The sequence below is a fragment of the Apostichopus japonicus genome, chromosome 5 (assembly GCF_037975245.1).
Source record: "Apostichopus japonicus isolate 1M-3 chromosome 5, ASM3797524v1, whole genome shotgun sequence".
Lineage (NCBI taxonomy): Eukaryota > Metazoa > Echinodermata > Holothuroidea > Aspidochirotida > Stichopodidae > Apostichopus > Apostichopus japonicus.
Window position 1 is genome coordinate 18,263,756 of NC_092565.1, and position 15,799 is coordinate 18,279,554.

Below are 15,799 nucleotides of genomic sequence, written 5' to 3' on the forward strand. Positions count from 1 at the left end.
ACACCCCCACACCCCACTGATCAGCGACTGGCGTAATCGAAAGACCTGTTTCAGTTGGAACATAAATGGTGCATTATCCAATCTTTGATCTAAAATATATTTTGTTTAAGATACAACGTTCATTAACCTCTTTTCGCTTTTCTTTTTACGAACGGTTTATATTTCTATCACATTTCTCATTAACCAAATCAATTAATTATCATAATTTTTAAAACAATTTTCCCGGAATACAAATCTGTATCAATCTGATAATGGTAGGGTAGACAGAACTATTATATACATTTTTGTCAAGGCAAATTTAATATTCAATCATAATTTCATAATATACGTACTTGTACGTGCAATTTAATTAAACAAAGAAATATGTGTATAAAAAAATGACATATAAAAGTGATATGTATATATGTCTATATATGCTGATCACTATAGATATATACTGATATACAGAGGCGTTTTATGTCTAGTGCATACGTTTATACGACTTATTCGATATAAAAAGTTTAGGCCTGTTGTAAATTGCGGTTTTCACCTATGAATAATTCATGACGTCAGGAATAGCCTCTCTTCCGATCTGTTCGGAGAATGTGTCAGAGTTAACGCATTACCGATACTCACCAACCATATATGTATAGGCCTATATATCGATTACTGCTGACACATTTAAAGATACTCTCTCGTCCACTTGCATGTGATTAAGTTGCCCGACTTCGAAGGCAAGTTTTACATAGCGTACAAGAATAGAGCTAGACTTTGGCAGATGGCAAAAACATTATCTACGAACCGCCACCCCCTATCCACCAACCCCACCCACTATACCTGCCAACCCCCACCCTCTACACCTGCCAACCCAACCCTCTATACCCGCCAACCCCACCCTCTATCCGTCAACCCCACCCTCTTTACCTGCCAACCCCAACCCCCTAACCACCAGCCCCCACCCTCTATACATGCCAACCCCCATCACCTAGCGCCAATCCCCACCCCCTACCCGTCAATCCCACCCTCTATACCTGCCAACCCCACCCCCTACCTGCCAACCCCATCCCTCTGTACCTGCCAACCCCCTACCCGCCAACCCCCATCCTCTACCCGTCAACCCCACCCTCTTTACCTGCCAACCCCATCCCCTACCCGTCAACCCCAACCTCTATAACTGCCAACCCCCATCACCTAGCCGCCACCACCTCATGCCCACTCAACGAGGACCATGTGGTACGTATCGAAGGAACTATCAGAGTACTCGGTAGTGTCCCAAGATTAGTCCTTTCTCCCTCTGTCATTATCATGTGCCTCTTGCGACTAGCATACCCCGATTATTCCCTCTCTCGCCCCTACACCCCCCCCCCCCTCTCCCTTCCCGAGTCGCTACAATGACTTATAGTTCACCCTGACGAAAAACGAGCGTCGATCAACCACACTAGTATTGAGACGAGTCTCTTATTATCTTATTCTAATTTGTTGCTGTTTTTGTATTTAGCCAATTTAGAAGTATAGGCCTTTCTGGTTGGGTATATGTTTGGCTTTATGAGCCATGATAGTAGGTTCAATCTGAATAAGTATTTTCAGATATATAACTGTTCTACCATTTTTCTTAAATATGTGATATTTGATTTAGTAATAGTCATTTTAATATATTGGTAATCCATGAAGTCATGGAATATTATACATATCGAGTTGATTATTTATCTGAATTTTCTTCTTCTTCTTTCTTGTTTTTCTTTTTTAGCTTTTCATTACATCTGCTTTTTCCTCAATGTTTAATATTTCAAGTTCCAAGTCCTAGCCTAGCCCTACATTCCACTGCCCTACACTTTATTAACCTACGCACGTGTAATGCAGGTTACTACTGTCAGTGATCACGATAAAGCTATAACATTTTGAGCCCAAAACAAAATTCTAGTGAAAGTCAAAATAAATAAATGCCTTAATTTTTTATTTGATAATTGAAAGCTATGGAGTTGAAAATCTAGGGCGGTGAAAATACTTTAATCCCCACTGGAGCTTTATAAGTTATTTGATAAGTAGAAGAATACGTCGAGCATTAAATATAAACTTTATCCCATGTGGCTGTGGAGTAACGTGGTTGTGCAATTTTCCTGTGCATTTTTCATACTTAAAATAGTTTCGCTTTTATAACATGAGTGGGTGGTGTCTTTTGTAGGCACTGATCACCCAATCCTTGACCGAGAGGTGTTCATCTGACATCTGGATGCCCGAACTGTTCTGAATCTCCGGATGCTTTCAGTTTAGGTCATGTATAGTGCATACCATCCCTTTTCTGGGGTGAGGGGGTCAGCAACCCCCCACCCGTCAACTTTCTTGCTATGACAAGGCTGACTACTGGGGAATGAACCCTTCACTTTTCTTTTTCTTTCTCATTATTTTTTCCACTTCACTTCAGTGGTTGCTAAGCTATTGTGAACCACTGATTGGCCCATGTGGATTTCTCTTATAGTGCCTCACAGTCTATATTAGCTCTTGACGTATGTCAATCTTCATGGGCTATTCACTCTAGCTTTAATAAGAAATATATATATATATATATATATATATATATATATATATATATATATATATAAATATGATGCTCTCTTGTATGAATGCCCAGAAGGGGAATTAGAAAAGAAACCAAATACATCGCCAGTAGAAATTTTGCTTCAAAAGTCGACATTTTTAGACAGCATTTCATTTTATAACCAATGTCCTTTCTTTGCTACCGTACCATTAATACGGTACTCGGGTGGTTTTAATTGTCCATCACTTCAACGAAATAAAACAAAAAATTAAATTTCTAAAAAATAAAAAAAAATTGTAACTAAGTAATTGCAACATGTCGTTGTATTTATCACATAGTTAGCACAAAGTAAAATATATAATAAAAATAGTTAGGTAGTAATATAAGTAAAATATTCAATAAATTGTTAAGTATTTGAAATTAGTTTAATATTGTAAACTGCTGTCAAATAGTTTACAAAGACATGTGTAACTCGCTAGTCTCGCTACCAGTCGTTTAACTGAGAAAAATCCCAAAGTGTAAGCATTTGTCATTTAGTCTTGAAAGAGTTGAATTAAAACTCCTTGCAATCGTGTGCACATTACATGTTTATGCAGAATTAAGCTAGTAATACTAGTCAAGTAAAAACAAAAGTTAAACTAAAGTGATATAATGATTAGCGGGCCGCATGAATATTTGCACCAGGGACGCTTACAGCCAGCAGGTTTCATTTTTGCACACCTATGATTTAGAGTAAAACATTAAACTATTACGTAATCAGGACCAGGAAAGTCAAACACGGATTTAGAATAACGTATATGATATCACTGTAAGCGGTCACATGCATTTGTTTAGCGTGTATGTAGCTTAGCTTCCCTTTAATTGACCAAGGTGTACACGTTGTCAGGGAATGTACAGCCGTGATGTCTAGAAGCGAGAAGTAAATGCAACGCGCGCGTTAAAAATCAATTAGCTTAGAGACTTGATCTGAGATGATCACCACTTTCCTTCCCACAGACTGGAATCGATTACATTTGGAGACTTTCTGCTCTTATATCAGTCGTATGACCTCTAGTTGTTAAACAAGACTTGAAGCAAAGCCAGTTTGGGTAGAGGCTTGCAAAGTAGAGTGATTAAGAGAAAAACTGTTGTCCTTTTGAGTAACGAACAGTGTAAAACGTTTCCAAGCTTAGGGTCGTGTTTTACGTAGGGTTGAAACTTGACACCAATCATGTATCAATAATCGATGTAATATTTATATTATGTTATTTGATAACATATCATTAGGTTACTGATTTACAGGGTAAACATTAAAATAACCAAACTCATGCCCCCACAAAAATATAAAAAGGTCTGATTCCATCAAGCCTTTATTCACTTACTTCCGAAATTGATTTTCAGCTTCTAAGAGTGTTCATAATATAATGATCTTGGACACCTATATATATACTGTATATGTCATTGAACATTATGTATTAATCTTTACCATTATGATAAATGAATGCGAGAATGTACCTCAACATGTTGAAATCATTTTACAGTAGAAATCACCTTTGTAAGGGATCAATAGATCAATACTAGAGTATCCTGATGCCTTCGTTTATTGATTTACAATGAACATCAGCCAGTGAAGGTTTCACTTCCTACTTCACCCGCCAATGTTGCCTTTGATTTTTGCATTTAATGATTCCGGTCAAATACACCTTGCGGGTGTGTGTACTCAGTATAGTATAATGGAGATGACGGTTGCCGGGTTAATACGCGTGAAACACGGAAATTTAAAAACGACGGTCACGTTCTACATTGAATTAGAGAAAACGTAGTAGATTGGAGGAACGAACTAGAGCATACACAAACCACATAAATCATAAATATCGAATGTCTATTAATAAAAGGGGGGCTAACATTCTCACCTGTAAAATGGACAGTTATATTTGCTTTGTTTTGTTTTGACTTGTCTCGTCGTGTAGTCTCGTGTAGTGTCTTGTCTTGTTTTAAGTTTTGTTTTGTTTTATCTCGTCTTGTCCCGTCGTGTCGTGTAGTGTCTTGTCTTCTCTTGTTTTTTGGGTTTTTTTTTTGTTTTTTTTGTTGTTTTTTGTCTTGCTTTGTTTGTTTGTTTTTTATCTTGTCGCATGTAGTGTATTGTCTTCTCTTGTTTTGTTTTGTTTTGTCTTGTCTTGTCTTGTCGTGGTCTTGTTTTATTTGTTTTTTCTCTTTTCTCTTTTCTTCTCTTTTCTCTTTTCTCTTTTCTCTTTTCTCTTTTCTCTTTTCTCTTTTCTCTTTTCTCTTTTCTCTTTTCCTCTTTTCTCTTTTCTCTTTTCTCTTTTCTCTTTTCTCTTTTCTCTTTTCTCTTTTCTCTTTTCCTCTTTTCTCTTTTCTCTTTTCTCTTTTCTCTTTTCTCTTTTCTCTTTTCTCTTTTCTCTTTTCTCTTTTCTCTTTTCTCTCTTTCTCTTTTCTCTTTTCTCTTTTTCCTCTTTTCTCTTTTCTCTCTTTTCTCTTTTCTCTTTTCTCTTTTCTCTTTTCTCTTTTCTCTTTTCTCTTTCTCTTTTCTCTTTCTCTTTTCTCTTTTCTCTTTTCTCTTTTCTCCTTTCTCTTTTTATTTCAAATATCGTCGAATGGTACAGTTTTCTGAACATTCGTTTTACATCCCATAGATAGCCTGTGGTACTTTCTATATATCTTATAATCTTGTCTTCAAACGGAAGCATCGATACGCAAAGAAGAAAAATGTAGTTCATATGTAGACAGTTCTCCGCCAGGTGAATCTAACCTGGATTTCGCAGGCGTTTTATCCTGTTTCCTAAGATTTGTATTAAAGAGACACTTCAGTCGCCCAATCACAAAAATATGTAACATAATTTGAAAGAAGGCTACCGGACCCTTTGGATATCTTTAGAGCCTACTGTTCCGTTGCTAAGATTTAAAGCATGCAACATTAGCTTTTTGATTTTCCATCATTGTTAAGTAAATTTTGAAACTTTAAAAATCCTATAACAAATGTTTTCAATATCTTGACTAGTAAAGGTTACTTTCTCATCAAATAAAAAGAAAAAATTATTTTCCTGTTTATTTCCTCGTATGCGAGGTATTCTATACGAAACCTCAGATCTGGGTGACGAAATTTTAGGATTGAATAAAATCCTTAATTACACAGTAATTAACATTAACTTAGTGCAGACGTCTAGAAGCTAGTGTTTGCATTACCCAAATTTGGGAATTGTAATCAATGTGAGTAGTTTGGTAAACATTTTTCAGATATCAACAACTTCAGACGAGCTACTGTCTGTCGTGTTAAATTCAACATTATGCGTGTTATTATTATTTTAAATTTTTATATATATATATATTTTTTACTGAATTTGAGCTTTCACTATACCTTTAATCTTAAACCATGCTGGGTCTCACAAGATGACCTCATTTCATATACAGCCCTAAGCCAGAAACAGTAAATCCAAGGTGGGCTAAAAATACCAATAGTAAGTACAGATAGGGGTTATATTTTACACTGATTAAGCCTACTTCAATTAAATTATCACCTTTCTTGTAAGCTTTAAAACAGGTTTTCATTAACTTAACCAAGGTGAGTTAAAACGCAGCCTACCGTACGCTTTTCCCTTTTTAAATTTTGCAATGTCTCAAACGGCACCACCATCAAATTGACAGATGTTTCGCATAACTGCTGTAACTGCAGGTGTGCCACTTATCTATTTTAAGTATACATCCACCTGAACTTTGGATATTCGATTCCGTTTGTTGTATAATGTGGCCATCTGCGCAATATTTACTTGAAAATAAAAGGCATCATCAATTTGTTCGTTTGTACTTCATATTTTATAGCTACTTTGTTTACTTTTTCCCATAAAATAAAACAAAAAACATCACTAAGTGTTTAAATTGACATAATATCCGACGGAAACAGTGTACTATGCCGTTATGTAGCAAGTATATACCAATCCTACCATTACATGTATACATTGAAGTATTGTGGCATGAAACGGTGAGGACAAATGAGTAAAATTCATTATGGAAATGACTGGGGAACTTCATCCCTACGACCGGAATTCGAACCCAGGCCGCTGATCATGAGGACGCACTGACAAACTGTTGGTATGTCCAACTGTTCGAAACCAGATGGATGAACGGACGAAAGGACGGACCGACCAACGGACGAACGGACGAACAGACGAACGGACGGACGGACGGACGAACGGACGAACGGACGAACGGACGGACGGATGAACGAACGGACGAATGGATAAATGGACGATTGGACAAATAGATGGACGAACGGACGGACAAATTTTAATAGAACTACATACATGTTAATTCCATCACATTGAATTTTATAGATTCAAACTATTTAGGGTTCTAGGGCAATTATTCTAAATTATTAAGTTACACAAATTTTGCAAAAGCTTCCTGTGTTCTATAATTGCATCCATTTTCTAATTTCTACTCATTTGTTGCCTGACCTTACCGATATCAATCCAATGACCGTAATTACGAAATGGAAGATGCTTTCAACATTAAAAAATTAACGATTAGGCTAATCACTTCTCTTTTTTCCTTCTGCATCACTAGTCAACCATTATATGGTAATTCTTTAATGGATTTTTGCCCCAATTTGAATCTTAACATCCAATGTATCTATCCTTTTTTTTTTCTTTTTTTTTTTTAGATGTGTAATTATATACAAGAACTGACCCTTCACATATTTAAGACACACGTAGTAGTTTGGTTACCAAGGAGATAAATATGTGACCCGCGCAGTTCAAACACTTACACTTCATCCACTATTGACCAAAAAGGAAAAAAAAAGAAACTTTCTGGAAAAGCTCTGCACCTGCAAACAAATATAACAATAGGAGAAACTTGAAACCAAGACAGTGTATCACAAGGAGTGAGAATTGCCTGAAAAGACCATCGATTAGTTTAGTTTACCTCTCTTTTGTTTGGAAGCTTTGAAAACTAAATAGAGACACCCATACCCATGACTTGCAGCAGCAGCACGAAACACTTCATACATAATAAAGTGGTGCTCTCTCAGTATTCTTTCCTTTCACATTTCGTGCTTGTCAAAATAGAGACTGTTGTTTGAAACAGACGTGAGATGGTCAGATAATCCTAGCCAGTGAAACGTGTCGGGAGCTTCTTTCGACGTCTGTGAGTAGATGTATATAGTTTTGGGTTCACCTCGGTGGTTTTTGTTTTTTCTTCTCCTCTCTGGATAAGAGTAGAATGCTGTATTAGTCACAGGATGCCGAGTGGTGAGTATATATAAGGTCATTTTCAAAGTAGTAATATATACTTCATTCAGGTTTTAGAACATTTGACTATTTATTCGATATGACAGAGGTCGAAGACCTTATACGTGTGCAGTTATTGCACATCACATGCAGAGGCATTTACATGTATATGTTACTAAGGACAGCTTTGTAAATTATAGAGATATCATCGAAGTTAGTAAAATCAATTATTCAAGAATTGAAGAAGTTTTATGTGATGCATTACTATTTCAAAGGGGGAAAAGGCCGCAGCTCATAAGGACACGAAATCGGATATGATCAAGACAATAATGACGTAATCGAGTTTATAATTGTGTTTGGATTCTACGATTCTCAAAACAGTGGTTGTGTTTGCGGATGGGATGCAAATTGAAAATTGCTTTGTTGTCTGTATCGTTTTGTTTTTGTTTTGTTTTTGTTTGTTTGAAGTAGGAATCATAGTCACAGAGATTTAATATGCCTTGATCTTCAACAAACATTTTAGTATCATATAGCTCCTAGAATTCATGCATATTATTTATCATTATAATGAACGTTTTTAAGATACATGCTTTCCCTTAAATTTTACGTTTTTATTTGCTTCAGTACTGTTAAAATATAAGCAATCATTAAAGGAAAGTGTAGAGTACCCATAAATATCTGTTACTATCGTCCATCAAAATCGCTCCATAAACGATGAGATGTGATTTCAAAGATTTTACAAATCAATGGATAAAGTAATAATTTGTTTTACTTTGTGGAATAATCATGTTTTAACCATATTCGACTAAACCGTTAACTTATTTACATAGTAAAGCGCATCCAACAGGTTCTAACCACGTATACAGATCATATATAGTTAGATCGATAGGTATCATCTTATGTGTGATTCAGTATATGGTTCAGAGAGAGTTACACAAACTTATAACTCAACGCGTGAAGCAGTTTTATACGTCATAATAATAAACAATCAAAGATTCAATGAACGTTGTTATATTGTCATCAAATCTAGTAGACAAGACTCATTAATAATGTTGTTATATAGTCAATACGTGCACTCATGAAGGAATGAATTATGTAAATTATTTGCTGATTTTAAGAAAGAACATAAAGGAGAAAGAAACATATCATTTTGTGACTAAGCCGATTTCGTTATCATACAACAAAGAGAAACGTGTATTTTTTTTTTTTATAGTTAGCATGGTTTAAATGGTTCATATCGTTACAGAATAGTAAAGAGAACAGAACAAATTAAATATAACATTTTGAAGTGTGACGGTAATATTTCACCCTATCGGCTAAGTTTTACTAAGTAGCACTTAATTTTTCAATATCCTGATTGAAACTGTTTGAGGATAACTGATTGTCTATGTTTCTATGCAGAAGCACGTGCCCCGCCCGCATCCCACCACACGCCACCCCACCACACGCCACCCCACCACACCCCGAAAATATCTTTCAAATGGCCTACATTTAGTACTATATGTAATGTAGTTATATGTAGATGATTGAAATGATATAGCCGTTTTCCATCTAAAACCGCTTACCAACATAATAATTTCTCATAGACCTCTCCCTAAGACGGATTATCAGCCAACATCTGTGGCCCACCAACACCCCTAACCCAACCGCACACTCCCATCCCTCCCATACACCCACCTTCTCCAAACAAACATCGAACTCTAAGCTATACGGGCCTGCCACGGAAACATATTAAAATGGTATATGATTTCATTGTGCTTACAGATTTACAATAGTTCCATCTTTTTGTACAGTGATTCATAATTTCATGTAAACTAGATTTTCCGTCGCGTTACAAGATATTTCAACGAATTTGTACTATTAAAAATCAAGAACAAAACAGGTTGCATTTAATATATATATATATATATATATATATATATATATATATATATATATATATATATATATATATATATATATATATATATATATATATATATATATATATATATATATATATCCATGCACGAGTATTGCTTTCATTCTTAGAGTATTTTTCATTGTACCATATACTAACTGTATACATCAGTGTCGTACACTGGTGTTCAAAGGTTTACATTAACTATCGGAGTGTGGGGGGTTTTTTGTCTTTTTTTTTGTCTTTTTCCTTTCGTTTTATGTTTGTTTTCGTTCTTTCTCTCCTCTGTTTTCATCAGTCTCTAAAGTGAAACCTTTCCTGCGTTTCATATGTCGCTTGAGTTTATACCATAGGTCATTACCACGATTGTCACAGACTGTCACGTGACCCTACCCTATTGTGGCGAACTTACTTCGAAAATTAGAAAAGAATAATTGTTTAGAAGAAAAGTGTTCTATGTGGAAATATAAAAAACTTTAAAAAATCGGTCAATTACCCTTTGCAGATGGTATGTTTGAGTGCGTATGAATCGGTAAACTGTAAGGAACCGTGCTTAAATACTGCACGTTGTATACCTTGTAACGATCAAAGTTACATAAATGCAGTTAGTTATTAGTATTGAAAAACATGAGAAGCGCGCGTCTTTCTCCCTGGATCCACCCCTCCCCACCCCAACCCCCCCCCCTTCCCCTCCAATGCAATGTCATAATTCCCCCCCCCCTTCCCCTCCAATGCAATGTCATAATTTTGATACAGAACTATATGGAATTTGGGATTTACTGTATAATGAGAATTTATGACAATGTGACGCTCTGTTCACATAAAATTCTATCGCCTGGAAATAGAAACAGTGGATATGAATACTGCTAACTATATATAAACAGAATACATATATGTACGCAAAACTCCAATTTAATATTGGTGATAGTTCAAACACTATGGAATGCGGATTTTATTTGGATTCTTCTCCGATATACTTTGTTATCTGGTAAGATAACACATCCCTTGTATATAATAGTCAAGAGTTTGGCTGTTTTCTGTCATGCCATGAAACTGTACGTAAATTTCTTGCGAACATATTGCAACAAGTGGCTGTAAGACTAATACTTGTAACAGTAAAATAAAAAATCTTTCAAATATTGACAATATTGACAACTGTCATTTGTATAACAATTAAAGGAAAAGTGAAAACCGATGAACAAAACCTGAAAGAGAAAGCAAGTTTATTTTTAGAAGCCATTTTGTTTTACAGCAGATGTATATAGGCTAGAATGTAATCGAGTTGGTTCACTTGAAACCCTGTACTGACGGACATATGCTAACGAACGCTGCTGTTCAAGAGATATTTTCGCGACTATTAATATCTACACATTAAATAATGAGAAAAAAAACTCAATGAATTCTTTCCTTGTTTATTAGTTCACTTTTGCTTTGTTTATTATCGCTTTTGGATTTAGATATGATCTATACCCTTACTGATTTCCCTTGTATTTTTGTGGCTAATCCAATTTACAATTTTTGTATTTCAACATGCAGGGCTATCTAACTTTGTAACCCACATGTCGCAATTTGAACTAACATTTCGTAATCGCATAAGGGTGCGGTATCGTTTAAGCCGTAATATAATTCTTCAATGTTTACACATGTGTCGACAATACTGAAAAACATGTTTCTTCCCAGAATGTTGACAAAGCTTGACTCTCAGTTAAGAGGCGTGTGTCACGATCTATGATCAAACTATTAAACCGAATTTAATGATGATATTTAGCTATATCTCTTATGAAAGGTATCTTGTTTGTTTGAAGCTACAGCGTAAATATTGAAGTCACACATTTCCACGAATCAAGCTCTTGAATTTTGTTTGAAATTATATTTAAGGGAAAGAAAACATTTTTTTTTAAACAGCTCCTACATAAGGTAACGTTTTGTACGTCTATGAATCCTCTAATGTTGGAATAAAGGACTGCAAGAATATGAAACAAGTATCTAAAAGATAAAGTGAAATATAGCAATATGTATCTAGCATACACTTTTTATTCTAAAGATTGAAAAGTCACTCTTTGAGAGTGTTCGAGGTGATCACACATATGTAGATTGAATTCAACTACTTTCTAAGAGTGAAATTTAGCTCCTAAAAAAAAAAGCAAATTACCTTCTTATTTCGAGCTATTTTTGCGTGCAGTTAATATTCCGAATCGCTCACGTGACTGGAAAATAAATAGGTTGCAAAGTCTAAAGTTCGCTAATATAATTTATAAATTGAAACTACCTTTCTTTGCATGGGTATTTCCTTTCGTTTTCAAAGTATATATTCTATGTTAACTTGAATGATCAAACCACTAATTGTGGAATCATGAAACTGTCATTAAATTTTGTTTATTAATTTATTAGAGTTTAATAGACTATTATGATCATATCATGTATAAAGGAGTATAATATATAAAGCTCTTCAACGATTGACATGTTACTTTTTTCCGCGAGGCTGCAACAAAGATTGTGCTGTATTTCTGTGTAAGTCGCCAAAGTCAAATTCTGTCGTAGTTGTGTGTACATAAGCTGATACGGTATCCCTACGAGAAGGCAAACTGATCGTAATTTAGGTCATTTTGTGTGCTGCGGTATTATGAAAATGATTGTCGCAAAAGTTATGAATGAAAGCTCTTCATGGGCGTTCGAAAGGACCAGGGGTGTAGGAAATGGGGATATAAAAGGCCTGACCCACCCACCCCCTCCCCACCCTCTATTGTCAGTTGCGGGATTTTGTTTTCAAAATTTGCAATATTTATGAGCACAACCTTGAGATTAGACCTTATTATATACCTAATGTTTAAAGTCTAAATACGCATACCTCAAAATACACCACATGACCTCTAAACTTTGCTTTCGGGTGGAGCAGCTCAGACCCCCCCCCCCCAGCCACCCCTTCTACATGGAAGTCGCATTCAACGACCTTACAGCCACACTCGTTACTCGTTCATTTTTATAAATCTTATACACTCTTCAATACAAATTCATGCCCCTTCCTAAATCAGTCTGGAGAAACTCAATACTGCGTTTTTTTTTCTCGGGTCATATGCTCAACCGCCGAAACAATAATAATAATAATCAATAATGTTGTTCATAACTTGGTCGACACCATTTCCCATCATTCAGTTTTCATTTAAATCCAGGCAACACCAACACTTATGTTTTTTCCCCAAAGTTTGCAGTTATGTGGAAGTTTTCTGGATTGAGTTTAATGACAACTTTCAAGAAAAGGCAAATTTATAAAATATGTGGAAAGAAAATCGAAGTCTATATCACTTGCACTTTTCCTGGAAATTATTACGGACGTCAAGAACAAAATGTCCGGGCGACAAAAATTGCTTACAATTAAAATGGATTAATTTACTACTCGATAATAAACGTTGTTTCGAATTCAAACATCTGCGATACAATCTTAGTAAGATTGCTATCGTAATTTGATTATCATTACTTTCAAGATTTGAATAAGTTCACTTAAAAAAAAAAGAAACACAAACCAAGTCAACATGAAAACTTTCATGGCCGGAAAACTGACGTATGTTTCACATATGTATTGCCATTTGTTCAACTATTTGACTTCATCTACAGGAATCTAATTGTAGGACACTTACAGTCGAAGTTATTAACCGAATCCACCAATAGAAAGGCCTTCTTGTAACGGATCAAAGTACTTTATAATACTCACTTGGAAGACTGGAAAATGACCGACATTTATATATAAATATATTTATATATATAATATAATAATAATAATAATATATATAATAATACATACACTGACCTAGGGGCATTATAATCATTGGGAAGTTACACATGTTCAGAAACGCAACTAATCAATAGGAAAGATGACGAACTCCTTGTATAAAGATGTGAGTTACCAAATATTAAAATGTAGGTTTTAAAGAAAGGTCGTGTGTTTGTATGCTAAACTTTTCCCTGTAGGCTAACTTTGTTGGAGCCAACAAATTATCCGCCTTGAAATATGTCATTCGATAATATTGTTGATAAAAAATAATAAAAAGGCATCTTTTACCATTGTTGTATTTTTTGGAGCAACTGGTTACGTTGACAACATAAATAGCTTTATCGTTATATATGCTTCTTTGTAATGTTACTTTTGCCATTAGTAATATACAATAGATTAGGCTTAACTCTGCAAAAAGCACAGATACATTTCAAGCCAACAACTCTCGACTTCACCCGGATGTACCACTTTATCTTGTACAAAAGATAAACCCATTTGAGAGCTGGTTTGGGCCTCGAGGACTATTGCGTGACCGCCCCCTCCACCACCCACCCCAATCCTTTTGAAATCGCCTTTTCCTTCATCGTTTTACGAAAATGAGAATAGATTATTCTACATCCCTTACTTTCCCAGGCCCATATATTGTCCCTGTAGCCTGACCTCTGATCTATATAGATATACATAGCCTTGCCTAATTTGCATATATGAATACAGAATGAAGCTGCTATTGTTCATTAAATGCTGTTTATAACTTACACCAGACAATTCGACTTCTTTTGGAAGAGACGAAGTACAGTTTTAGCAAATACACTATACCTCACTGGTAATTCGAGTTTAAACTGCTGGCAAAATGACTTTATAAATGGGCAACGAACCGTGCATAGGCTATACATTCTAGGTGAATCTCTTTGTAAAATAAAACAATCTGGTAAAGTAAACATTGGTATATGCATATGCTCTTTGCATATGCTAAGGAGAACAATGAGCTTTTTCCTTTCCAAACGGAATTATTTGGTTTATTTTACCCTAAATCCGGGTATAAGTATATAAGCTGACAGGAACACAAACCAATGATAGTTAAGAGTGGTTGGGAAGAACTGAAGGTTTTCTCAAGATTCTTTACAAGAGATTCCTCCTCCCATGCAACCTTTTTACCGCTTGTTTACATTCTGGCTTCTTCGAAATATTTTTTTATTTTTTTAAAGATGGTGGGGGGAAATAATCCAGAATTGAAGTTTTTAAACTGATTGACAATGGAGGCTGTGACCATAACCCTCCCCCCCCCCCACAAACACACACACACAGGTGTGTTTGACATTCAGACCGAGGACCCCATTGTTTTTTCCATTGTTCAAATCCACGTACCCTAAGCCTAACAATACCACATAACAATATAATTCTTTCGAGGACGTGGCGATTCTTTAGAAATCACATACGAGGACCTGGAATTCTTTTGTTCAAGTCCTCGGTCAGAATACAAAACAAGTGCACATGCGCACACCACTGTTGTAAACATTTTAAGTCCGCTCTCATTCGCAGTGTCCAAAAGAGATACACACCAACAATGTTTACAGACAGTACACATAATGCTCCCTTCATAACGTACTTGCGGACATTGCCTATAGGGTGAGCGAACGCTAAGAAGATTGTATCGCAGGTAAATTATGTTCTTGCTTCTCCTTCCCTTCCCCAGGCTAAGAAACATTTCTCGTGAAATATTTTGTAAGGGCGGCAAAAGTCGATGTTCTTTGTTGGTGTGGAAGGGGCCTTTTTAAGGTATAGTTTAATGTAGGAAAATTCATTCTAAATCCTCCAACATTATTGTATGAAAGAAAATCAACTTTCCATTAATGTAATCATACGAGGTAGAGAAAAAACAAACTCGCGACCAAACTTCAATAATTGAAATGCCAAATTGAAAAAGAGAGGGGACCTTAAAATAAAATCATTACTTTTCGCCTGAGGTATTCTAATGTCCCCATAAAAGTCCTTTAACTAAAACTTACAGTGCTTTGTAATTATTATATGATTTTTTTTAACGAAAGTTTAAGTGTTTGTTTAGGGACTTCCAAAAGGTTAAATCAGTATGCTTTATATTAAATTAATTGAACAGTTCTCTTCTTAGAGATTGGGAGTGTTTGATGGATTTTCTGTAAATTTGTTTTTGTGAAGTAAACTGCAAATACTATAAGTATAAGACATATTATGTTCAAACCTTCAATGGTGGTTTCTTGATCCAAAATATGAAATACATTTGTAGAAACAAATACAGGATGACTCTTATGCTCTTCACTGGTTTTATTGTAATTTTGTTGAAGTTCTGATGCCCCTCGGGGAACTTTTTATCCCCCCCCTTTTTCCTCCTGTATTCATCCACCTCTGATATATGC